The following is a 27,387-nucleotide window of genomic DNA, read 5'->3' on the forward strand; positions in this document are numbered from 1 at the left end:
GGAGCCAACAATCCAATTTACTCTGGGATTTACAGTCTGACCTGGCTATAGAGAAGGAAAGACGATCCTCAAGAATGTACAGTCACAGGAAGAAACAAGTTTCTCCATACAACATTCGAACATCACACAAGGTTTACATCACCGTTATAATAACGGACAAATTTTAAGCAGAATATATCGCGATTTTGGAAAATCTAGCCTTCAACTTAGTAATAGACTATGCTTTTTCATTAAATATTATATTGATTAATAAAGTAATTTTTGACATACCTTCTACTTGTCCGCCCGTCCTCTGTCTGTGAACAGCATTTCTTCTAAAATGTTGCAATTTCTTCACTGTTTACGAGTCAATTTATCTACAAAAGCACAAATAAAATATTAATTTATTTCTTAAAAGCAAATTCAGATAATTTGAAATTCTTATGACAAAATGTTATTTGACTATTACACTTTCACCATGTCATACTACTTTTCAACCCATAAAACTGTATAGAACGACGTGTTTCGACCAATCATGGCTGCTTAAGCCTATCCTATAATTTTTATCACATATCTAGCATTTGTTTTATCACCTCCTTATCATTTGTTTGTTTTTATCACCTCCCTAGCATTTGTTTCTTAATTTGCCAACATTGTACTTTAAATAATTGTACATTTTAAAATGATTCATGTTTATTTCATCATCCTTAATTTAAAATTTTCCTATCACTTACCTTGTTTATATTATTTAGGTGATGTTGTAGCTTCCGCGTATGAGATTATGGGTAGTCACGTATCAGAGATTGTTCAATATTATATTGATACTTGAAGTGGAATGCAACTGTTTTAATAAAAATGGAACTTACTCAAGAAAGTGTTCTTGACTAGTAATAGTCCACAGAGTTTCAATGAAGATTGTATATTTGGAACATCTGTAGCAAGAGAACAGCAGATCATAACACATTACTGCAATTTAGACGAATATTCGTAATAATAAGATGGTACAATAATACATTTTCCAGACAATTTAGTATTTTTGTAAATCAATTAATATTTTATTGTATTAGAGTACTTTCTTTCTTCTAATCTTTATATACTTTCTTCTAATCGTGTAATAGTAAATTATATCCCACTCGAGTTTTGATTTTTTCTAGATCAGAGATGTAAAAATTTAGTTTTTCCTAATTAATTGTAGTGAGATTACTGTTGATAATACGAATAATGACTAAACGTTATCTGTAACTAGTTGATTTTCCTTTTAAATTAAAACAAATCCAAAAAAAAAAGGGTACAGATCTAAGTTTAAAAACATGCGATTTAAAACAAAGTATGAAGTTTTTTCGTCAGTAAAACAAAGCCTATACTCTGTTTGCTTTGGAAGTGTGTCACCTGTTAAGCAGCGAAGATCACTAACAGTAAAAACTTTGTGAATTTCTAAAAGAATGTTAGTGGATAGTTTCATAAATCTTTGTCTTTGTTGCGAATTGTGAAGAGAGTGCTAGGTGACTGTCACTCATCTTTGTTTACATTCGGAACAAGGTTGGCTAGGACATAGAATAGTAGGTAACAGAATCGTCATAAACGAACTGACACGTGAAGTTCGTTAATGCTTTTCATTTGTTTATTTATAAGTTATCAATCGTAATTATAATTTACTTTTAAGTAAACTCTGTAGATGAACGTTATCGGTTGAGGATTGTAATCACGAAAAGTACTGTAGTTTACGTTAATTCAATGCAATATCATATGCAGCAAACGTAACTATCTACATACAGTTTCTCAATATGATTCTCCCTTGCTACATAGAAACAGTACGACTTTCAAACTCAAATTGAGGGGTTGGCTGGAAGAAGGGCGTAATTCGAATTACGGCGTTTAACCGTAAAATGGCTATATGCGTTCTTTGTCGGCGTTTCTACCAACCACCACAGTATTATGCCTCTACTCCCAATAGATTGCAATAGAGAAGTATTATTGAATTGCGTCCGTCTTCCATCTCACTATTGTGATTCGAGGACCGGCGAAGGTTACTGCAAGGATGTTCGCGTTGTTTGACCAATGTTCCGATCTATCCCATGTTTCGCCTAATAGAAGCGAATACTCGTATGACCTTCCTGATGTTGAAAGTATTAGTGAAAATGAATTACATAAGGGAAGGTAGAAAACGGAAACGGTTTAACAAACTATGAAAGAATAATATTTAACAAGAGACGACGAAATTATGGAAAAGCTTACACAAACAGGTCAGGAAAAATGATGAAAGAAATACAGTATTACTATTTACTTTTGTCAATGGATATAAGGTACTAATAATATCGGCGTAAGCAGTGTTATAAAATGTTAGATCCAGGGTAACAGTCATTTAGGAACGACCATATTTCTGACAGGTTAGCGGCGAAACATTTAAGCCAGTTGGTGCCAGAAGAAATATGAGATGATTACAGAGGAACAAAGTCATTTTCCATTGAGGATTTTGGGAAACTGGAATCAAAAACCAACAGGATACATTTCTTATGGGATATTTGGAGAGGAGGACCATTAAGCAACGTCAAACAACTGTAAAATCGCAGCACCGAGAATGTTCTTGGGCATACAGTATCATGACTGAGAAGAATTTTTATGCAAGTCCTTTATTCGGTCATTGTTTAAAATATCTAAGAAACTAGTGATAAATGTACAAAATATAGTGAAAGTAGGTTATACTGTAAACACTCCAATAGGCCTCACAAGATCCTAGATGTTGTTATGTTAGGTTATTAGATCACTTAAAGTGGTGTAGCGTTTGTAACCTATATTCTACGTACTTTCAGTTAAAATGATAATGTGAACTAAGTGGGATTAATTATTTTTAATGTTGTGATAAGAATTTAGTAAACAAACATCATATATATATACCTGTGGAGTAACGGTTAGCGCGTGTAGTTCGATTCCCGATCGGGACAAGTTACCCGTTAAGATTTTTTCCGGGGTTTTCCCTCAGCCCAATATGAGCAAATGCTGGGTAACTTTCGGTGTTGAACCCTGGCTAAATAACCTAAGATGTTGATAAAGCGTCGTAAAATAACCTACTTAAAATATATATATTTTGTAGAACATGCATTGTAATTATTTTCATTATTGTAGTATAGACCTATATCTAGCCACTCCTGTAGAAATATAGAAAAATTAACAGTATTGCAGTATTTTCAACCCTCTTCTATGGAAGAAAGGCGTAATTAAAAAAATTGAATGCTTCGTTCTCGTACAATATTTAAACATTAACCATGGAACTCATTGTAATCATGAGAGAATGTATTACCCTACTATATATATATATATATATATATATATATATATATATATATATATATATATATATATATGAATAGTGGCATATTCCAGCAAGAGATGCAGGGTACAGATAGTTTTTGTTGATTATCTCAATACTATGTTTTCACCCCCTTTGGTCTGATTACCTGGCTGGGTTTTTAACGGAGGTTTTCCCCAACCATAAGGCAAATGCAGGGTAATCTTTTGTCGAATCCTTGGGCCTTACATCAAATTGTAAAAATATAAAAATTTTAAAATATTGTAAAAATTGTAAGAATTTGTAATTGTAATATTGCAAAATTTTTTACTTATTCCACATCTTAAAGCTTCATTGCTCATGTAAGATCTATGGAATATAATAAATGAAATGAAATGAAAAAAATGAAATGAATTACGCCCTACTTACAACCAACCCTCAACCCCTCAAGTAGGTCTTCATTCCTTTTCGAAATTCCGAAAATCACCGCGAAGGATTGGTCAAATTGTGTTCAACACTTAATTAAGGAAGAAGATTTACTTTGGAATTGAGTGGTGTGGCTGACAGCGTAGTAGAGAGGATTGTTACCACATCAGCACCGGTGACGAGAAAATGGGCGTGGGTTCTGGAGAACCTCAGGAGTCTTGAGTGAGGGAGGCCTATGTTCGTATATTAAAGCTAAACATTATTACCTGATTATCTCTGTATGTATTAAAATAGTAAAACTTGAGAGCTCACATTTTACAAAATAAGTAGAACTCCATTTTTTTATAAAATACTTCACAGAAAGAGCCCATTTGATTTGGTTCACTATGATCACAGCCATGTAGACGCAAATATTACAATTAACCACGGAACTACTTTCTATGGAAGTATACTCGTATATCGTTCTATCTCCAATTCCTTGATAACAAGAGAAAAAGATCAGTCTATATTGTTTCTCATAAATATTTATTAAAACAGTGACCATTTCAAAGTATTATCTAATAAATACAGAGTAGAAGATATTCTGTAACTTAGCGATCATAATGTACAGTTGTCAAAAGAAAAAGTGGCCGCTCTCCTGAAACAAAGTTCCCTTCGGATATCTTCGCGACAATTCGGAGACAGGCGATGTTACATGTTGTTGGATCACGTTGCCTGATATCTACAGTTATAATTGAAGTATTCGGTGTGTTATTCGATAGCGTAATGGTAGCGTTCAGGCCTCTTATTTGTGAGGTCCTGCGTTCGACTACAACCTCGTGCTTTTTATGTTCTTTTTTGTTCTGTTTTTGAGAGAGACAAACTATACATAATGGCTCCTTTCTCTTTTACGATTATTTTAGTAATTAACATCAGGTTCATTAATATATTATGCCATGACTTTATCATTATGATATTGTGGCTGCAAATGGAAAGAAAAAAGATTTTATTCTCAATAAAAAGTTCTTTCGTGGCATAAACAAAACAAATTTACTGGCGTCGACCTTAAAACATTCAAACAATTAAGCGTTCAAAAAACAAACCAAAAAGCCGCAATTCAATATTTAGTCTATCTTCCTCTTATCTCGATCATCTTGCAGTCGAGAGGGCATGGAATCGACTAGTCTTTGCAAATAGCGACTGTTTTAGACACGATATTCCAGGCATTCTGAACATACATACATAAGTGTTCTGTCCATGGGCAGGTCTTTCATTGCAAACCCAGCAATCTCCAATCTTTCCTATTTTCTGCCTTCCTCTTAGTCTCCGCATATGATCCACATATCCTAATGTCGTCTATTATTCTTTTCAACCAGAAACCTAACCAATTCCTTTTTCTCTTTCTAATCAGTTTCAGCATCATTCTTTCTTCACTCACTTTTTCAAACACAATTTTATTTCTTATTCTGTCTGTCCACTTCACACGCACCGTTCTTCTCCACATCCACATTTAAAGTGCTTCAATTTGTTTCTCTTCATTTCGTCGTAATGCCCATGTTCCTTCCCCATAAAATGCCACACTCCACACAAAGTACTTCACTAGTCTCTTCCTTAGTTCTTTTTCCAGAGGTCCGCAGAAGATCCTTCTTCTTCATTAAAAGCTTCCTTTATTCATATTTGCAGTTTTTCTTGGGAAGGATAGGCCTAAATTCGGTAACATCCCGTTGCTTTCCGCACACCACTATCTCTTTCGTAACTTATTAAATTCTAGGTGGCCCAAGCGTAGAGATGAGGAGAGTGGATTTGACTAATTGGGCCCTCCGGACTTCACCGAAAGTCAAGGCAAGGGTTAAATATTAATTCTATCAGGATGTTTGACCCGATCAGAGACCGGGAAATCTCAATTAGCCTTTGCCCCCCGTATCCTGGACTAGCTTCTACGAATCATCAGAAAATCTTAGAGTGTGATTGGGCCAATTTTTCCGAAAATGTTTCCACACTTTTGCCCTTGTAGATCAGCGGACGAACGTCGGAATTTAGATGTCAACGTCTCAGGTTCAATTCCTCGTTACTCCTTTTCATTTTATTGTGGTTCAAGATAGTATAATGTAATAATACAAAAAGAAAAAGTAATAGCAGTATTATGCAATTGGATTTTTCGAAACCTAATATTAAATTTATGTTATTTATATCGCTAAAGAATGATTACAATATAAATAACTAGAATATTATTTATACAGTATCACTAAAGAACGATAACAGAATATAAATGATAAATATCACTTTGTTTAATTAATATAAGATATTATATAATACGTATTTAATTATCTAAATAAAATAACCTATTTTACAAAGAAAGATGGTTATTTGTGTTATAATAATTACTTACATAAAATACAGATTATTTATATTGCGAAAGAACAATAACAATATAAATAACTTGAATATTATTTTATAATGCTATGAAGGAAAACAGAATATAAATGATAATTTGAATATTATTTATATCGCTTAAGAACGATAACAGAATATAAAGAACGTGAATATTATTCATATCGCAATTTCAAAGATTTAGTACAGATGTATTTAAGAAATTGTAGAAGGATAGTAATTAGTAACAGTGTCCTATTTATCCTTCTTGGAGCCAAATTTGTAACTTTTAAAAGTGCGGTTACTATGTTGAAGTGTATGTGTTGTAACGGATGCTTGATTTGTTATGTATGTGAGTCAGTTATGGGATGCTTGATGTCGTCGCAATGTCGTAATTATAGTTTGATTGTGTTTGTGTGACCATTGTATATGGCACGGAAATCTGCATGTTTGTGTTATAGAAGTGTTACGTATGTGTGTTGTTAATGTTTTTGTATGTTTCAAATTGATACCTGATATTTGTTTTGCACTCGCAATGCCTAATTTACGGATTGTTTATGTTTTGTTTACATCGCGTAAGCTAATTTATTTTTTTTTTTCCATTTCTCTTTATACTTATCTTTTTTTTTGTGTATAAAACTATAACCCTAACATACATATGTAAAATAGGGCTAACCCCCATAGGAGATACAATAATAATAATAATAATAATAATTATTATTATTATTATTATTATTATTATTATTATTATTATTATTATTATTATTATTATTATTGTTCATATCGTTATAAAACGATAACAGAATACAAATGACTTGAATTTTATTCATATCTCTAAAGAATGATAACAAAATATAAATAACGTGATATCCATAAAGAACGATAACTGAATATAAATAATAATTTGAACATCATTTACAACGCTAAAGAACGGTTAAAAAATAAAATAAAAACTTGAAGAAAGCCCGAACCCACAACCTTTGAATTATTAAACAAGCACTCTACCGCTGGTCTACGAAGCGCAGATATGGAACACTTTCATAGTTCCGGAACTGCTTGTACAAGCACATGCATCGTGTAACTTCGCCGCGACCCGAAGTGGGCTTTGAAAATATTCGCTGTTCACGAGTGCGGCCACTTTTTTTTTTTTTGACAGCTGTACATTCTGTATTCTTCACCTGACATAATTAGGAACTTGAAATCCAGACGTTTGAGATGGGCAGGGCATGTAGCACGTATGGGCGAATCCAGAAGTGCATATAGAGTGTTAGTTGGGAGACCGGAGGGAAAAAGACCTTTAGGGAGGCCGAGACGTAGATGGGAGGATAATATTAAAATGTATTTGAGGGAGGTGGGGTATGATGATAGAGACTGGCTTAATCTTGCACAGGATAGGGACCGATGGCGGGCTTATGTGAGGGCGGCAATGAACCTTCGGGTTCCTTAAAAGCCATTTGTAAGTAAGTAAGTAAGTACATAGGTTTCCATGACATAAGCCTTTTGTTATTGTTATCCGTTCTAGGAGCTGTGGTTTTATGGTAAACGGTCTCTATTGAAAAAAAAAAATATAGTACCACTTATGTTTGCATGACGCGAAATTGATCGTCCGCCATGATTAGTGTTTTTCAGTAGGTTATTTAACGACGCTGTATCAACTACTAGGTTATTTAGCGCCGGTGGGATTGATGATAGCGAGAAGGTATTTGGCGAGATGAAGCCGAGGATTCACCGTAGATTACATGAAATTCCCCTTAAGGTTGGGGAAAACCTCGGAAAGAACCCAACTAGGTAATTAGCCCAGCGAGAATCGAACCCCACGCCCGAGAGCAACTCCAGATCGGCAGGCATGAGCCTCAACCGATTGAGCTACGTCGGTGGCTTGATTAGTGTTCCTCGCAGTTTGTGCAAACATCGGTAGATGGCAGTGGTGGAGAATTATTCTAGACGACTTGTATACAGGGTGTATCAAAAGGTCAGGTCAATTCTTAAGGAGGTAATTCAGGATCTTATTTGCAACAAAAATATTCAATATTCAGTATCATCCCCGTTTCCGAGTTACACGAATATCACGCACCGCATCTATCCCTATTTGATTCCACACCTAATGGACCTGCCTGCTTGAGAGAAGGTAGGCTAATTGTTAGTCGTCTAGAGCAGATGCTCAAAATGTCCCTCCCTCGCACAAACACACGCTTCAGCACTCCGTCTGAACTCTCGCTGCACGTTATCCAATCCGTGCTGGTGTATCTCCATTCCAGCCGTGTTAATCTTTGCAACGAGCTCTTCCTTGCTTGCTATCTCCATTTGGCATAATTTCTCCTTCATGCAGCCCCAGAGAAAGTAGTCCAGTGGTTTTAGGTCTGGGGACCGGGCTGGCCTGGCAACTATGGTATCAACTAGACGGTGGTCCAGCACATTTCAGATTTCCAGTACACCAATAGTTAGATCACCATCTTCCAGGTAGATGTATTGGAAGGGGTGGTCCCATTAGGTGTGGAATCAAATGGGGAAAGACACATACGTGATATTCGTGTAATTCGGAAACGGGGACAAATATTGAATATTTTTGTTGCAAATAAGGTCCTGAATCACCTCATAAAGGATTTACCTGAACTTTTGATACATCCTGTAGAAAAGAAACACCGGAGCTCCCCCCTCTCAGATTTTTCTTTGTTTAACAGACACGTGATGACTCATATAGATTTGTGAAGTACACGGTGATTGAAAACCTCTGCGACAAACTCTGGGGGGTGATAGATCTGACAATAAGGAACCCTTTTTGTTAAACAACCTATGTCTTTTGACGCGTCGTTTTGAAGTTACAGCTGAAAATGTTTTTGCGCGGGCGTACGTCAATGTATGCGAATGTGTGAACCCCTGATTGTTTGTTGAGATCTTTGTAAGAGACGAGAAGGGTTTTTGTTGTTTGTTTACGTTTAATATTCAATACCTTTTCCTTTCAGTTCAGTGTAATCATCAATTGAGAATGGATGTCTACGCGGTCTTCCACCAATGCGCCGGGGTCGAAGAGACCCATTGTCTCGAAGGCGCTGATAAGTCGAGGAAACATTGTGTGGTGAGGGTGATTTCTGTTTTGAAACTGTTATTGGTCCATGTGGAGAGCTCTTCTTCCGTTTCCGCGAGCCTCCCCATAACACATTACCATGTCGGTTAACTCGGGAAAAGTGTAGACATCCATTCTCAATTGATGATTAGACTGAATGAAAGAAAAAGGCATTGAACATTAAACGTAAACAAACAACAACAACAACCCTTCTTGTCTCTTACAAACATCTTAACAAAGAAACAGGGGTAAACACATTCGCATACATTAACATATGCCCGCGCAAAAACATTTTCAACGGTAACTTCGAAACGACACGTCAAAAGACATAGATTGTTTAGCATAAAGGGTTCCTTATTGTTAGATCCATCACCCTTCAGCGTTTGTCGCAGAGATTTTGAATCACCCTGTATAGTAGACCATCACCAGAGGCATGGTATCTATACGGATTTGATAGCTGGAGAATAATGCGCGATATAGAGGATGGTGGAGCCAGCTTCGTCGTGCAACCCAATCCGCACGCAATTCATTCAATGACAGATGCATTAAAAGCCTACTTGGGATGTTGCGTTTAGGGATGTTCCGTATTCTGGACAAGTATCCATATCTTTATATTTAAAGTGAATACCGACTTATCAATTGCAGTAATGCATAGATTAACTGTTCCACAATTTGATATTGAGCACAAATGAAGGCACATTGAGTATTTAACCCATTTTACATCACTAGGTCGCAGTAGTTTTATAGAAATCAATAATTATACTTGTGTTAACGATGCACTGTTGATGACATGTAGTTGACAGAAAATTAAGTAGATACGGAAAGCTTTGTTGTCGACTGAAAGCATCCGTTATCGTGTTTGCAATGAAATGGCCTTCAGCGGTAGTAGCATCATTTAATCACGTTGACACGATACGAGTACAATCGGACCGATTACACTCTTACGAGCCAGTTCATACGAGCACACTCCTAGAATGGGTTAGCACGTTTAGCCAATCGGATCGTTTTAAAAATGTGGGATCTAGTTCTGCAATATCGGAGCCATCGTAGGCATGTTAAGGAGCTAAAAATACATCAAACCACAGAAGAAGAAAGACCCGCAAATAGATTTTAAGTCACAGCGAATTGGAAGCATCTACTAATTTGACTTTAATTCTGGAACGAAGGTTCCCTAACCCTCTATTTACAAAAAAAAATTAATGTGTCTTTACAGCAGCTGTGACCAAAACTCGAGCTGCAGTGATTACATGCGACAGACAGCCTATGAAGTAAGGAGACGGAGGAAAGGTATTTGGCATGAAAACTACAGCCAGTGGTTGTTCCTGCACTAACTTCTTGATCAATCCCGCGGATAAAAATCTCAAGCTTTGCTGTTTCAGTAATGTCACTGCTGTCATCAAGAGCCAGTGAATAATATACGATTTTTCTTGTTTCTTTTTTTAACCTTTCTCTTGAATATAATCATGAATTTTCTGAATTCTTTTCTCGATACTTGATCGAGAAATTCGTAGTTTTTCAAAATTAAAAACTTCTTGTGGACAAGTTATTTAAGCTCTTTTAATCATTACTCTTTTGAGAAATTCTATTCTATTAAAAGGCTTTAGAACACGAGATATTTGAAACCCCATTATTTAGCTGACTTCCTTAAATTTATTTCTCTCATCTTTCTCTTCCTGGCTATGATTTAAGACATAGGCTATCAGTTCCTAACGTTGAACAGTTCGTTGAGAAATAATATTGAATCAGTTTTTCTACAATATTATTATTAAATGAATAACTAATATATATTTACCCCCATCTATAGATTAAGAAGATTAAAATTGAGATAAAACCTAACAATTTTATCCTTCTAGGGAGAAAATCTAAAAATATCAATATTCATGCGCGTAAAGAAGAAGTATAGAAACACATACTTAGTGATCAGTAATAATAATAATAATAATAATAATAATAATAATAATAATAATAATAATTATTATTATTATTATTATTATTATAACAATAATACATTATTCATACTTGGCAATTAATGTTTCTATACGCTCCTAATCGAAGCGTTAAGCAAAGTAAACATATTACATTTTGTCCGACAGCAAAATAAACATATTACATTTTGTCCGACAGAGCAACAAAGGAGTTCTCCTTTTCATTGTTTACGAAATGACCTCACTGCTTGTAGAGACAGAGTTTGTAGAGAGACATGATACCGACAATGCTTGCCTTCAGTACGTGAATGAAACACACAGCAACGTATAGGAAACTCCTCGTACCAGTTTCAATGACTGTGATTACACGATGTAATCACGACACCCGCTTTGGTCACCGCTACTTTACAGTATTTGGAAATAAAAATGACGCGAAATAACAGTCTACTCAAATAAGACAGTAAACATTTTCACAGTTTTAGTCATAATTTTTAATTCGCATTCATATCCGATTGGATTCGTGGAAGTTGAACACAGTCCAAGTCCACTCGTTTTGGATGTGTTCGGCGTCCGAGCGCACTCGTAACACCTGTTGCTACGATACGAGTAGTGTCCGAATGACCGAGGAAAATCGGTCCGATTATAATCGCATCGTGTCCACGCGACTGTAAGCACATTGTGGCTCGCAATGATAGCTGTGCATTTCTCTTGCTTCTTACCTCCCCAATCCCCACCCTCTCACTCACCGGAGTCAAACTCCGTTCCATTTGTATTTGTCTCTGATTTGCGAGTGGCGTATCGTCTCAATGTCTCTCTCGAAACCCTCTACAAAAACGAAAGTTTCAAATGGGATGGGAGGACGCATTTTTTTCCTGCCTATATGATGAGAATATTAAATGTATGATTTGTTCACAAGTATTACGAGGAAACGGTTGTATAACATAAAACGGCATTATACTACATGTCACTCATGAAACATTAAAAGGTTGTGTTATTAATAATAATAATAATAATAATAATAATAATAATAATAATATTATTATTATTATTATTATTATTATTATTATTATTATTATTATTATTATTATCATCTGTACGTCGATCCTTTTGCAGCAGATGTACGAATAATTCGGTTAAATCTTCAATTTAAACTCACAGATTTACAATGTGATGTTAAATGAAAGCTAGATGTAAGGACTTGACAAATGTTAAACTTTTCAAATCTTTGCCAAAAAATAAATATCCGAAGCTTCGTTCTTTCGCTTGCTCTGTTGAAGTCATGTTTGCTACAACTTTCGTTTGTAAAAAACTATTTTCAACAATGAAAATAGTAAAAACCAAATTTAGATTACTACTGACACAAATACTTTCGTGATCAACTACGACTGGCAGCAAGTGATTTAATTCCTGATTTTGAAACTCTGTCGCAGAGACATTCTGAAGACAGTTAATTTTAGGTTGTGATAATGTGTCCTATGCAGTAACCACAGTCATTTTTAAGTTTTCAAAATAATTTCAACAACTGCACAAGCTATCCTTATGTTAGAAGCTTAGCGTTTTACAAACCCATGTTTGAACCCAACCTATACCGGACAAGTTTCCTTTGAATTTGTTTACAGCGCGCTCTGTTTTGTCGAGAAAATATTTTGCTGCTATCCGAATTTCGAATATTGTCAGCGGAAAGCCCCAGTCAGCACACTTCGCTGCGCACTTCAAACTGCCTGCTCTTCGGTGTTCGAGAAGATTGGTTGGCTTCCAGGCTTCTTGCCATGTAATCCTTTATGTTTATTACATAAAGTGCCATAAGGAATTTTGAACGCCTTCGATGCCGCATAGATTGACATCATACCTTCACATATAATCTGCAATGCTTCGTCAAGATCTTTATCGGAAAAAATTGTTGTAGGCTAAGTGTGAGAACCTGGTTCCTTTTCATAATCTCGCACCATATTAGCTTTGGACGGACACGGATAACGTCTAAAGCAATAGCAATGTAATTTTAAATGTTTGGTTAGATTATCATTTAGACCCATCATCACTATCAAAGTTACCCCGTGACTCTTCAACGTAACTCTTGTCCATATTACAACATTCCCAGGTACGTGTAGACGACAGAGAATTAGCTGAATTGCAGATCGCGCCGGAGGAAGCGAGACAGAACCAGAAAATGCTGAGATCAAGAATACAATAAAACATATGTGAAGAAATCAGATAAGAGCGGCTTAAGTACCACAAATGCAATGAAGTTTTTAGTGACACGAGTAAAAATTCTTCTGTTTCCATATTATTAGGTTGCTATTTCGTATTCAGTCTTCACTCTTATAATTACTTCTTCAATTTTCAACTTTTTATTTACTGGCCATATTCATAGACATTCTTAGCGCTGGCTTCCGGTGGATGATCAACGAACTAACATTTTTCGTTTTCATAAACCAGTGTTAGCGATATGATATGATATGATATGATATGATATGATATGATATGATATGATATGATATGATATGATGTGATATATGATATGATATGATATGATATGATATGATATGATATGATATGATATGATATGATATGATATTATATGAATCCTGTACAAGTAATCAGTCGATAGCCGGGGCTAGTTTAGCACGCTCATAGCGCGGGCTAGCGAAATGTCTATGAATAGCATCCTTGGGAAGTGATTTAACCAGATTAGTGGGAATGAAGGTTAGTGCCGAGATGAGAAGTGAAATTTTTTCTGTGAGTGCAAGAGCTGAAATGGGGAGAAGTGAAGAGAAGAAAAAGAATGACGAGTTTATAACAGAAAATGGTGAAGTGGATGTTTCTGGTACAGAGACAGCTAAGGAAGAGACGACTAAGGACTTAGTAAATAAATTGAAATGTAAATTAGAGGACTGCAATAGGAAGTTAGATAAAACGATAGAGGTAATGAAAACAGGTAAGAAGTATGGTGGACGAGGCTAGCTAGGATAGCGAAGTATAATATGTAGAAAATTAGTGAGATCTGAAAATGAAATGTACACAGGAAACAGACATAATAACGAACATATTGGACAATGGTGTAGTACGTTTTAGTAACAAGTATTATTAGAATCAGTGTTTGTTCGATATAGTCTAAGTGAAAATAAAGAACAGAGTCGTAAAACGGTCAATTTTGAATGATATAAAAGGGGTCGAAAGTTTAATTATAAGAACGTCTACAAAAGGTATAACTGTAATGAATGTAATTGTGGCACCGAATAAAAATTGTGAGGTCCACATTACAAGGATGTAAATGTTGACGTGACGTGACGTCACATCACATCACATCACATCACATCACATCACATCACATCACATCACATCACATCACATCACATCACATCACATCACATCACATCACATCACATCACATCATATATAATATCATATCATATATTAGAACATTCAAGTAATTGACAAGCAAGACTTTAAATGTCAAAGAACGACTTTATTTGAAGACAGAATTGAACATTCATTTATAATTCTGCTCACCTGTGTATCTTCAAAGTTTTGCAGGTATCAGAAATCTTCATTCACTTTATAAACCACAAATTATTTATTTTCTTCTCTACAACATGTAGTGTTTACATAGTACCGTCACTATCTTATAAAGCAGGGCTGCCAACACGAGATCCAAGGTTGGCCGCATTCTAATATCTTTTGCGCGAATTCGAGTTTAGTAATCGATCAAAGTAACCCCTAACGACAGTATTTATTCCTTTTTTCACATTTTGCCGTCAGCGTCACTGATCGTTTACAGGCCAATACTGTACAATGAATGTAGCCGGTACAAGTGTATAACACCGATACATGTAGATTTTATTAGTTCGCTGTTAGACATTTCAACTTTTTAGGTAGACCTACCGGTAATATGAAATTGAAAGGCATGACATTGCCACGATATTCCACTGTTATCAAATTTTCGGAAAGATAAATCGAGAGCTTTGCATTTCATGATTCGTGATATCGGTAAGAAAAGTGGTTATATGGCAGTGCTGCAAAGTATTGTCTTGTTGCATTGTTTTCTGTTAAATACGAAAAAAAAATTGTCCTTAGTAGACTTTGTTGATATGACGAACTTTTCTAATAAGGGAACCGTCCCAGATCGTGGTGCTTGAATTTGATGAAAATGCATATTTAAGCTAATTTTCCTTCCTTAAGAAACGTGGTGATAGTCGTTCGTTTCTCTTTTTCCTCGTTTGCGAAATATGATGACTTGAAAACAGTTGCTACTTATGCCGCTTCTTGCGCGCACTCGGATCCTCATAGTTCCGCGACACTGTATCACAGCTCTCGCATTAATGTTCTAATCAATTTTTTTCTCTCAACTCACATTAATACAGTAGTAGAATTCCATAGGTCTGCAACTGGATTTCTAGGAACACGACTGTATATGTATATATATATATATATATATATATATATATATATATATATATATATATATATATATATATATATATGTGTGTGTGTGTGTGTGTGTGTGTGTGATAATTATGATGATGATGATAATCATGATCATGCAAAAGTGTGAAAAAAAGTACTTGATTTTCCTCACACAAAATTATAGAACATCTACGCTTACAACTGGCATCACGAACGTCCATAATTAGTTGCCAAAATAGTTGAACTCACATGCTAGGAGACTATTTTCCTCTGCATCGTTTTTTCATACAAGCAATATCTTGATTAAAACGTTTTCCATGTTCATCACTTACAGCACCCAAGATGAGAAGGAAGAAGTCCAAGTGTGAATGTAGAAAATGTATTTTCAGAGACTTCTACATTTCCGTAAGATGGTATTTTACAGATAAACCGATTCAGGGGTCTACGATTTAGAAATAATTTGTTTGACCTGTTGCAATCCCCCACCTTCTCATTAATCTTACTCTGTCCCCGATGTGGTAGAAATGACAGCTCATAGCGCATCTCCATAAAAAAATTCATCTTATCAGGATTCTACTACAGGCAGAAAGAAGTATGTTATTTATTTCTAGTAAATACTAGGTGTACTATGTTCTTTTTGCTTAAATTTTCCGTCCTTGCTTTCAGAAGTGATCTTACACAGTGCTTGTAACATGTCAAATATCGGTTCAAAAAAAAATGCACAGAAAAAGTGAAAAAGACCAAAAAAAAAAAAAAGAAGATTTACACAAAAGCTGTTGGAAATAAACAATACAATATGATACCAGTGTTCGAAAAAAGTCAGTTATTCGGGCACACAAAGTGTGACAGCAAACATTATTTTTCTTAAATGGTACCCTATATTAAAATGTATATATTCCAAATATTCGTTAAATTTTACATATGACTGTTAAGAAATTTTTACCCATTCACTCATGTCATGTATTTTCACTATTTAATAAACTTGTTTCGTGGACTTCATTCAAAGTTGAGACAAATAAGTATATGTAAAATCATGTTGAGTAGGTCATAAATGTAAATAAAACACTATCACTAATCAAACTACAAAATATGCTCAAAATGAGAACAATTCACATTCAAACAATGTCCCAGTCTAACATGAAAATAGTCCATTGTTGATATGATATGGAACAGATCAGTCATCTGTGAGAAAGACGATTGACTGTTTCCGTGATACACTAGGACATTGTTTGGCTGTGAATGGTTCTCATTTTGTGCATTTGTTGTTAAAGTTTTGTTAGTGATAGTGTTTAGTTTAGTTTTGTGGCATACTCAGCATTATTTTCCATACTTATTTGTCTCAAGTTTAAGCCCACGAAACAAGTTTATTAAATACCGTAGTTAAAAGACATGAAATGAGTGAATAGACAACATTTCTACACATTCATACGTAAAATTTAATGGAGATTCGGAATGTTTAAATTTTAATATAGAGTACCATTTAAAAGAGAATAAAATTTACTGTCAACCCTATATGCCTAAATAACTCTTTTCAAACACTGGCAAGATATTGTATGAGTTATCTCCAACAGCTTTTGCATAAACTTTTTTTTTTAATTAAAATTTATGAAGTTATTAGTAAGATTCCATACTTATTGTTCACTTTGTATATGTACTTATAATTGTTTAATTATAACGATTCCTTGGACACGATTTTTCATACCTTCGACATCGTAAACTCCAAGTGTTATAAATGACGATAGCGTGGCACACGTCGGACTCCCGTAATGTGAAGTCAGCATGCCATAGAATCTCTTCCTAACACAACAGAGAATATCGCATTAACAACGAAACCATTTCATTCACTACTAGCAATTTTAAACCTCTCTAGTACTCTCCACGTGCTTCTTAGTATTTGCGAACCTCAGAGATAAAACAGTAACTTCTTTATCGTCTTAATCGTCACGTCATCTTCGTTGTTATCATCATTAAATTCAGATTTTTAACTATCGACATCTCCCGATTACCCGTCATAAATATTCTCTTCCTTCCAGTGTACATTCTCGAGATTTCTGTGATACTGTACTTATCCTCACATATAGCCTACCTTGTATAAATGCTATTTGCAATAATTTCTTCTTCTTCTTCTTCTTCTTTTTTTTTTTTTTTTGCTACAAAATTTAAGGTTATGGTTCGGTGAAAATTCTAACTTTTACAATTTTATACCAATTAGTCTGAACCTTTTACCAATACTTCTTTCAATGTGGACATGCAATACACAAATTTTCACTTTTATATTCCAATCAGTTTACTTAGAATTAGTTTTTTATTTTCTTTTTAATACTGAATTATAATCGTTCCAATTTTTAAAGTTAACATAATATTTCTTTAAATTTATATTTAATTTATTCCTTATAGATTTATGTGATATATGACACGTGATTTCATATTCTTCTAATTATTTTTGGTGGAAAATATATTTACTCTTTTAATTTTCCAGTTTTTTTTTAATTATCACATCCTCATCACATGGTAATTTTAATACTCTCAATATCAAAAGAAAACGCATGTGTCAGTTTATTTCAAATGCTTTTGTGGACGTCTATGCAAAATTTCACTGAGACTGGAGAAAAACTTCATTCATTAGAGCATTTTGAATGTTACAAAATGTTGAAAATTTGAAAGTCGAGAAAACGAGTGTCAAAGTACGGCATATATATATATGATATATATTATCGCTCTGGTCCTTTTAAATTCGTCCTGAGGGGCTTTAAATTGTCATAGGGCCAAAATAAGGTATATACAAAAGAACAACATTATTTTATTTTTAAAGTTAAAAACAAAATTTACATTTTTAATGTGTTTTTTTTTTCGTTATTTTTACCGAGCCATAGCCTTAATGCAATATTTTTGTGACTAAACTCTGAATATAACCGAACTATGTAATGTTTAATAATTTAAAAGTATGTGGGTAATTTGTTTAAACTGCGTGCAGGTTAAACATACACACTACATCGATGTGAACATGAATAGAAAGATACATTGATTAGGATAATGAAGGAGGTTAGTTTAAATAAAACGCAGAACATTAAATACAATATAAACATATTTATATTCACATGGCTTCTCAATTCCATTTAAAAGATTTGAAGTTTGCTGCACATTTAGTATACAAATGCAAGGTGGTGAGCGCACACATTAGAAGCACATATATATATTTATCAATCCGCATGTAACTTCTCTCAAAATATCTGACACTTTCATTTTCAAATAATTTAGGTCATATAAAAATAGCTTTAGAGGTACTAATGGATATATTCACAAATATCCTCGAAGTAAAGTTGCTTATCTCTAAAAGTGACATGGCTAATTAACATTAGGTATATTTTATACGCTTATAATCATAAATCGAAATTATTTTTCAATAAGTATACCTAGCAGAGGTCTGCATCGGACGTTTTCGCTCGAGCGCCAAGTAGTTCATAGCATAATCCGATAGGTAGCGCACATGCACGATGGGTAAAATTGTCACGAGCGATAAATTCTCGAGCGTTAGACATTCGTTCTTGTTACAGTGATGAACTGTGTTGTAACATCATAGATGTTTATCATTTCGAAACTTTGCAGTGTTTAACTAATCTCTCCATAGTACAACTACAAAACTTGTTTTAAAATGTAATATAAATGTTGTAGGTAAATGTTTTTTTTTTTTTTCCGCACAGGAGTGATTTTGTTTTTGCCACATCTGAGAGATGTTATTGGATGTAAATGTAATTATTATAAACGGAGAACACAATCACGATAATGCAAGAACTGTATCAAGTTTTATAATAATAATAATAATAATAATAATAATAATAATAATAATAATAATAATAATAATAATAATCTCTAATAATTAGTGTATCAATCTTTGCGTCTGTAACAGTTGTGCAGCATGATTATTCGTTTTATTATATTTTCTGTGACGTTATCTCTGTACTAATATTGTTATTAATCCACTGCTATATCAATAATATTTTGTAAAACGTTTCTACATTGTCGCAGTATATAGGCGGAACACTTATATACATATACACTATCATATTATATATGTGGTAAATCAAATATTGAATAATTATTAATTAGCAATAATAACTGTATATCGATGTTCTTCATACTATTTTATTTATAACTTCATGTTCCTCTTTTAGTACGTTCCATTGACGTTCCATTAAACGTTTGTCATAAACGAAGAAAATAAAGCCTTATTTTTACCGTGTGAGCAAAACACATGTGTATCTTATCTGTCGCCTTCCATACAAGATAAGACATGTCGGTGAGATGACCTTGTACTGTGTTTCTATTTATTACGAGCGTATCACGACCGATCGTATCTCACTCGAAGTTGCGATACTCGAGCGAGTTCAAGCGAGCGATTTAACTCCAATGCAGCACTCTGATACTTAGGTTAAAATAATAGACATATATGATTTTGAACAAATTAATTCATATTTGTATTTGGAAATATCCTTCCTCATAAACATAAAACTATGCTATAAATAACATTAATTGCATATAAAATGAGTTTCTTGTAATGTGTTTATTGAATACTCACTACCACACATATAAATATGTCTGTGTGAAATATACACTGAATATAATATATAAATAGGTGCAAGTGACAGTAACAAACAATTCATGGCCATTTCATAGTGAGAATTACGCATATGGATTATAAAAATAAATTTAATGTAGCAGGTAAATTATATGAAGAACAAAGGTGTCAGATACATACAACCACTCACACATAATTCAGATTCAACGACTCAGCAAGACCGGATCATCCTGGGAGTCCGTCACTCAAAAAACTTGGTAACATCAAAAAGCTTTGGTGTGGGTAGAACATTGTATTTCCTTTAACTGTTAGTTTCAATGTCTGTCATTTTTCTACAGCTGTGATGTTTTACAATGGAAATGCTGATATTATATAAATGAGATACAGTATTCCATTTTTTCATTTTATTACAACCATACTTATTATGGAATATAACGTTCTCATCGTCCATTGTTACCTTGATTTATTTGACTCTCGATTTTAACTATTGAAAGTGTACGGTTCATTTGCATATAATTTTGAAACCTCTTTGCATCCAAAGTTCGGCTGAATATCCACTGTTTGTTATGGCAACACATTTCTGAATGAAGGTCATCAGGTAGACACATGTTACAACAGTCACAACATTTTCTTACTTTAGTTATTTACGTACAAATAACAAACAAAAATCAAATTCACAGTTCTTATGTAGTCTAGTTTACATAATATTAGCTATATGGTATCTTCTTTTATTAAATTTACATGTAGAATACTTAGCAGTGTATATGAAAAGGTAGAGCTAAAAAGTGATAAAAATATCCATATTTCTGGGGACAACTTCCATTGTACTTATTAAATACAAACATAATGTCCACAAAATAATTCAAATACAAACATATTATCGTATCTTGTAATATGTAGACCTATGTTTTAATTGCTATATTATAAACATTTCCATACAAAAAAGATACGTTTTCACCTATTAATTATAATAGTAATGTATAAATATTCAGTCCAATTACCTCATGTGTACGTACATCTAGTTTATATCTTGAAGGAATTAGGTTTAATAGTAGACGTAATATAGAAGTCGTAAAATTCTGAAAACCAGAAGAAGTAACAGGATGATGAAAGGATGATAGGGGAGGAAAGGAAGTGGCGAAGATGAATCGGGTTCCAATCACCTGATTTAAGACAATTACATGAAAAATGTAAATGTATTTTAGAAGCAGATTGGAAGTTCAAGGTAATGTAAATGAAAAAATACGTGTCACTAATAAACTTATTGCTGTTATCATATCCTTGTTGATTATAGACCAAAAGTTCAAAATAATTCCTCATTTTATTAGTTACACTTATTTAAAATTGTCTTGCCTCAAACATAAGCAGAAAAATTATATTTAAAAAATTGTCCTTTTTAAATTATGTCCTTACAGTTCCTTAAAAGAACATAAACCGATTTCATAAAACGATTTATTTTGTGGGCATTTTGTTTTCTTTTACACTTCTATGTGAAATTAGAATATAGCAAAATATTCTAAATATAAAATTATTGAAGGCTTAAAAATAATAAATTGAACTGCAATTACCAATATATTTTTCATATGTATACATAAACTTACGTATATTTGGTTGAAAATGTGTAAAAAAAAAGTCATAATAAAATCGATATATACGCAATTCTAGACCATGAACATAACAAAATAAAAGGGAATCATTAGTATGGCCAAAATAATACTAATGATTTGTGTTAAATCACACTCAGATATTTAAAAACTCGCACATTATCGTCGGAAGATGATCTGAATATATTATCACATTAGAATATCCATAAATGTTTAGTCCTTTGAGGGAGTATCCATTACTTTAAGTTCACATAGTCCACAGTCAATGAAACATTCATTTCAATTTTTTTTTCTAATAAGTCAATGTATTCATTCAAAAGGAATTTGTTCTAAACCTGAGAGACGCTAGCAAACAATAGAAAGTTTCTAAGATTTTATGTAACACTACTTAATTTCGTAAATTAATACCACAAAGAAACAATATTATTGCTCGATTAAAACTTCCATTTTCATTTTGAGAGCTATTTCATATTCAACACATAATTCATTAATAAGTTTCATCACTTCTGACTAGAAAATTTCTAACTTCACAGCAGACTTAGGTCTACTTTTAATCGCCACTTACTAGCCTGCCTTGATGTGGAAGTTATATCTGCGATGGATGGAAAATGCTTTCTAACGAGTGATTGTTCGGCAATACATTTTGATTTAATGAAATGACTTCACATACTGAACGAAGAATTTAGAGATAACCAAGTAAAGTATAATATTTTAATACATCCACTGATCCAGAATGGTTAAGCATAACAATACTTAAGCAGTTAAACTTTTTTCGAATTGTATTTAGACACCTATATGACATTACTAATTTGAATAAATCAATCATTTAATTTCTTCAGCCTAATAAGCACTTTTACTCAAAAACACGCAGAGATTATGTTAAACATATATTTACAATATCTCTCATTTATGTATTACTTTTGATATTGTTAATTGCAATTCACTTTGATGTTGAAATTCTCTAAACAGTAAACATTCCTATAACAGAAACAATTTATTAATAAAAAATATGTAACTTAACCATTCTGGGTCTCACTTCAATTTACACTCAAGCACTCTATGATAAATGTCGTATTTTGAGTTTCTTTAATGATATAAATTATAGAAATAATATCAGTAAGGAATAAAGGAGTTGATAAAATGCTTGCTTAAGCATGAAAAATTCAATGCATAGCTAAAAATTTTGTTTGTGATGTATGTATCATAAAACCAAATTCATGTCTCAGTTTGTAAAAGCGAATAAAATAATATTATCTGATAATTTTACTAAAAATTTAATCACAGACAGGAATCAATAGCAACAAATAAAATATTATACAATATTAATCAGTAAAAGAGAAAAATAATGTAGTTTTATACATTAGTTATTGATTTTAATATGTTCTTTTACACTGTTTATATTGAACTCTCACACATAGCAACTGAGTTAAATTTTGAAAAGGGAAGTGGTGTATTAAAATGTGACTTTCTAAACTACAACCTAAGAGTAGAACTTCCTTTGCCTTTTTCATTCACTTTTAGAGAATTAATAGATAGAAATTATGTATACACCCATTACAAAACATAAAACACAAAGCTCTATCAACTATATTTCGAGTTTCATAAATTTTATTATCTAAGACTCTGATTTACACACTTGATGAATTCTCTTCAGTTTTTTTAAACATAATTTAAGAAATGGATGTAATAAATGTGTTAATACAAATTGTAGAAAGCAAGTTTTTCATGATAATAAAATTGTTTCTAGAAATAAATATAATACTCTACATAAATTCTTCAATTTTATTTAATTTTGAAACTTGTGAGAAGATTTTAGATTCTCGCAGCCATTTCATCATTTTAATAATATCATAACTATTTTAAATAGTTTAATTAATTATTTTAACTGAAGTGAGAATTAAGTAAGCTAACATAAGGACAATGAAGCCAAATTTAATTTCTGCAGAATATAAGAATGTAAGTAAAAATTAATTTAGTCTTGCAGGATTTCTAGTGCTTCCAATCGCTCTATAGTCATCCATCTCAAACAAAGTAAAAATATTAACTATACCTTGAAGATATAATATAAACGCACAAAATAATTTTAATAACATCTAAGATAAATGCTTCACCAATTAATAAAAAAGAATACATAATTACATTTGGCCCCATGGACTTGGATGTTTCCGAACTAATGTGTCTCGTTTAATTATTTTATTAACCCTGCTTTCTGCAGCAATGTTCAATATTTTTGTTCTCTTTACCGTCCAAATCAAGTAACGAATTCACATAATATCATCGTAAACTACATTTTTCGCACAAACATACAAATGGCTGTAGAAATCGTCCCAAGACTGTTGGTGACAAAGAAAATGGGAATAACTGCTCACAGATATATGAGTTCACAACACTTCTATACTTATCAGACAGATACCAGTATTTAGAATCACATTCCGTATGTTATTAAAAAAACACGGGATTTAAAAATGACATCATCCCTGCAATCTTGACGTCACAGTTACAGAAGAGATTGTCATAATTACCACTGTTTCATTGTTTTGCACACAAGAAAAAGGCTTCTCTGATAATATCTTTCTACTTAATATGAAATTTCATTTTATGTATTTAAAAATACGTTGAGGTTGTTCAAGATGGGAACACTGTTTATGGCACGCACGCACAAACACCAACTAATCAGTCACTGTCTTAAACTGCTTACAAAAGAATTCTCTTTATCTACAGTATTATGACATCAGAGTTGGCTGTTGTCTCCATTCAACTTCAAGTGTCAGTCATTCTCTTCTGGCGTATTCAATTCCATCACTGCTAATCCTGATGGACTCTGGAAAGAAAAACAAGTCAGTGCTTTACTATAGCTCGTCTGCAAAATAATATAATTGTCATCGGTATGACTTCTAATCTTATCATTATGGGACACAATGAGAAAAAAGCTATAAACACTACATTAAAGATAGAGAGTGCTATTGATTATAGTAGTCTAAATGCGTATTAAATGAAGGGTTCACAACCAGAGTGGACCAAGTCCTACTGGAATAACTTTGAGAAATTGAGTCTTAAAGTTCCTGGCTCACGCTTAGCAACCTTCACCTTCCATAGGAAATGCTGCCTTCTGTGGAGTAACAAATGAGTTATGGACTTGGTTTGTTATGGCAATGAATAAATATAAGTTTTCTTCATCCGAGATTGTATTAATCTACAAACTGACCACTGGTGAACTTGGTCCACTCGGTTGTGAGCTCCTCAAATATGTAATATTTTATGATTTCCTGCTCTTACATAACTAATTAGGACGTGTAAGCTTATAAAAAGTAAGAACAAAGTTAAGAAAATTTTATCTAGAAGAACATTTACTAGCAAGAGAATATTAAGGATACTGGGCAGTGCTGTTTACAGAAATTAGCGTATAAATATGAATATATAAAATATTTGTTTCCTGGGTTTCTATCCAATACAGGTTAATGTCCTTTACACCGTATGATAAAAAAATAATGGTGAGTTGTGAGCTGGTCACAGAAATAAATTACCTTTCATTGTTTTAATACAGGAATGACAGAGATGAAGAATATTGAGAAAAAAATATATATATATATTTTTATTATTCTAAATTCAGGAACCATTTATTTAGAAACTATTTAACATAAAGGACTGAAATGTTGTATTCTAATGTAAATTCTTCAAAAATGAATGGACTATTATTTTAAAATATTTAATTCAAACAATGAAAATGTGGAGAGTCAAATTTTTATAGGACGAAATAAATATATGGGGATTTGCCACATTGTGCTTGTGTAATTGAAAAGTATTACAGTTTCTATCAAACGTTTAAGTGCACCTATTCAAAATAGATATTTCTCTCCTGTCGTTAGAATTATGTGAAACACCCTGACTTTTATACAGGGACCAAATGCATATGAAAAATTATTTTTTTCTAGTGCACGCCCAATCTCTTTATATTTGAAACTGTGGATTATATCACATTTTTTTTGTTATGAAAAATTAAATTTTTTGTAGGAAAACATTAATTTTTACTCTGAATAAATGTACTTGCATTAATGAATTTTGGGATAGAGTTAGATATTATCTCAAGTCATTTCTACTACATTACAATAAAATCTGTCACTTCATGTCCATAATACTGAATTCCGACCTATTTTCGCTTTTTTCCAAGGAATAAATCTAACCTTTCCACACTTGTAACAAACTCCACAACTGTTTACTAAAAATGGAGGGATTAACCTGATTGACAAATTTTTGCCAACTCGCAATGTTATGATGTAAATGGCAGTGGCAGTCCCTGATCAATTTGCCGCGAATTTCAAACTCAAGAGAATTTTATAAACTCACAATTTTTCCTAAACAAAAGAAAGAAAAAAATCAAAATTAAAATGCGTGAACGAGCTGTCACGAATTTTTTAAATAAAGAGTGATATTCCATTCGTTCTCTTTTGATTCCTCTTGTTCATCAGATATGTTTAACTCTATCCCAAAATTCAAAACTTTAAATACACTCAATCTTGAGTAATTAATTTTCTTCTTACAAAAAATGTAATTCTTCAAAAAACTGTGATAGCAGAAAAATTATGTAATCCACAGTTTGAAAGATAGAGAGATTGAGTTCAAAGTAAAACCTTGATTTTGTCACAAGCATTTGTTCCCTGTATAAAGATCAGGGGGTTTCACATAAGTATAAATTCAGGAATGAAACATCGCTTATGGAGAGCTGTCCTTACGTTTGGTAGAAGCTGTATTTTTATTTCACTCTTTTTCTCAGATAATATGTTTTTGACATGGGGGAGAAGTTTGAAAAGTGTGAGATTAAAACATTTTGTAATAGGCGCTCCTGACTGTTGACAATAGCACGTTTTTTTTTCAAAAGACTTTTCTTTCTGCCATGCCTATATTAAAACAATTATATATTTTTTTTTCTGTGATCAATTCACAACTCAATAACATTTGTTTATCGCACCTGGCAAAGGAATTAATCTGTATTTGACAGAAACAGAGGAAAAAATATTTTATACATTCATATTTATACGCGAAAATACTGTTAACAGCACTACCCAGTATCCCTAAACAATTGAAACCCTGAATTGACAAACATCCCAAGTCCATTGACGTGAATTGTTCAGGACAGCAAGAAAACTACATAGGCTTGCAATATAGAAGTGTTGATATTATAAATATTTGTATGATTAAAAAACACAGACTTAGAATCGGAATTGGGATATTCTTTTTTACAGGATACCACCATATGAAAAACATAACATGTGAGATAAAAAGTCAAATTTGCTAAATTTCGGACTTGCGACTTTTGTCAATTCAGGTCTTCAATTAAAAACCAATAACTGTAAGAGCACAAAACCAAAATAACATTGTTATAAGCTTTCGAAGAAGAAGCAGAATATACCTATAATGTTTACATTCAGTCACAAATACCGATATCACTAGATCACTAAAAACGCTAACTTTCATTATTCTTAAACTGTAATGCTACATGAGAACAATGTATACACCGAAAACTTAATTAGAACGTTGAAAAGGCTCAGTTAAATAAACCATGAATAATGTGCTCCCACATAGACGAAAACAAAGTTGTATAGATCAGTAGTATAATGTAAGATCGAGATAAGAATGGATAAGCACAAATATAGTACAAGGATATTTAATGGTAATATTATTTGTGTATATTATATTATGGGTCGTATATTTTGTATACATCATCCCCTTACTATAAGTAGGCCTATTCTTGCATTATAAGTTTCATTATGATCACA

The 27,387-nt window shown here is 33.0% G+C and overlaps 1 protein-coding gene across 2 annotated transcripts in view; it reads right to left on the bottom strand.

Moving 5' to 3' along the window:
* Nucleotides 1-19,248: 19,248 nt before the first annotated feature.
* The window catches only part of LOC138700204 (limbic system-associated membrane protein-like), a 1,013,135-nt gene continuing 1,004,996 nt past the window's right edge, over nucleotides 19,249-27,387 (bottom strand). For both annotated transcript variants that reach the window (XM_069826646.1, XM_069826645.1), the window contains one exon: nucleotides 19,249-24,434. The gene's annotated coding sequence lies outside the window, so the exon portion shown is untranslated. The remainder of the gene's footprint in view (nucleotides 24,435-27,387) is intronic.

Source organism: Periplaneta americana, chromosome 5, assembly GCF_040183065.1.
Source record: "Periplaneta americana isolate PAMFEO1 chromosome 5, P.americana_PAMFEO1_priV1, whole genome shotgun sequence".
In the NCBI taxonomy this organism is placed as follows: domain Eukaryota; kingdom Metazoa; phylum Arthropoda; class Insecta; order Blattodea; family Blattidae; genus Periplaneta; species Periplaneta americana.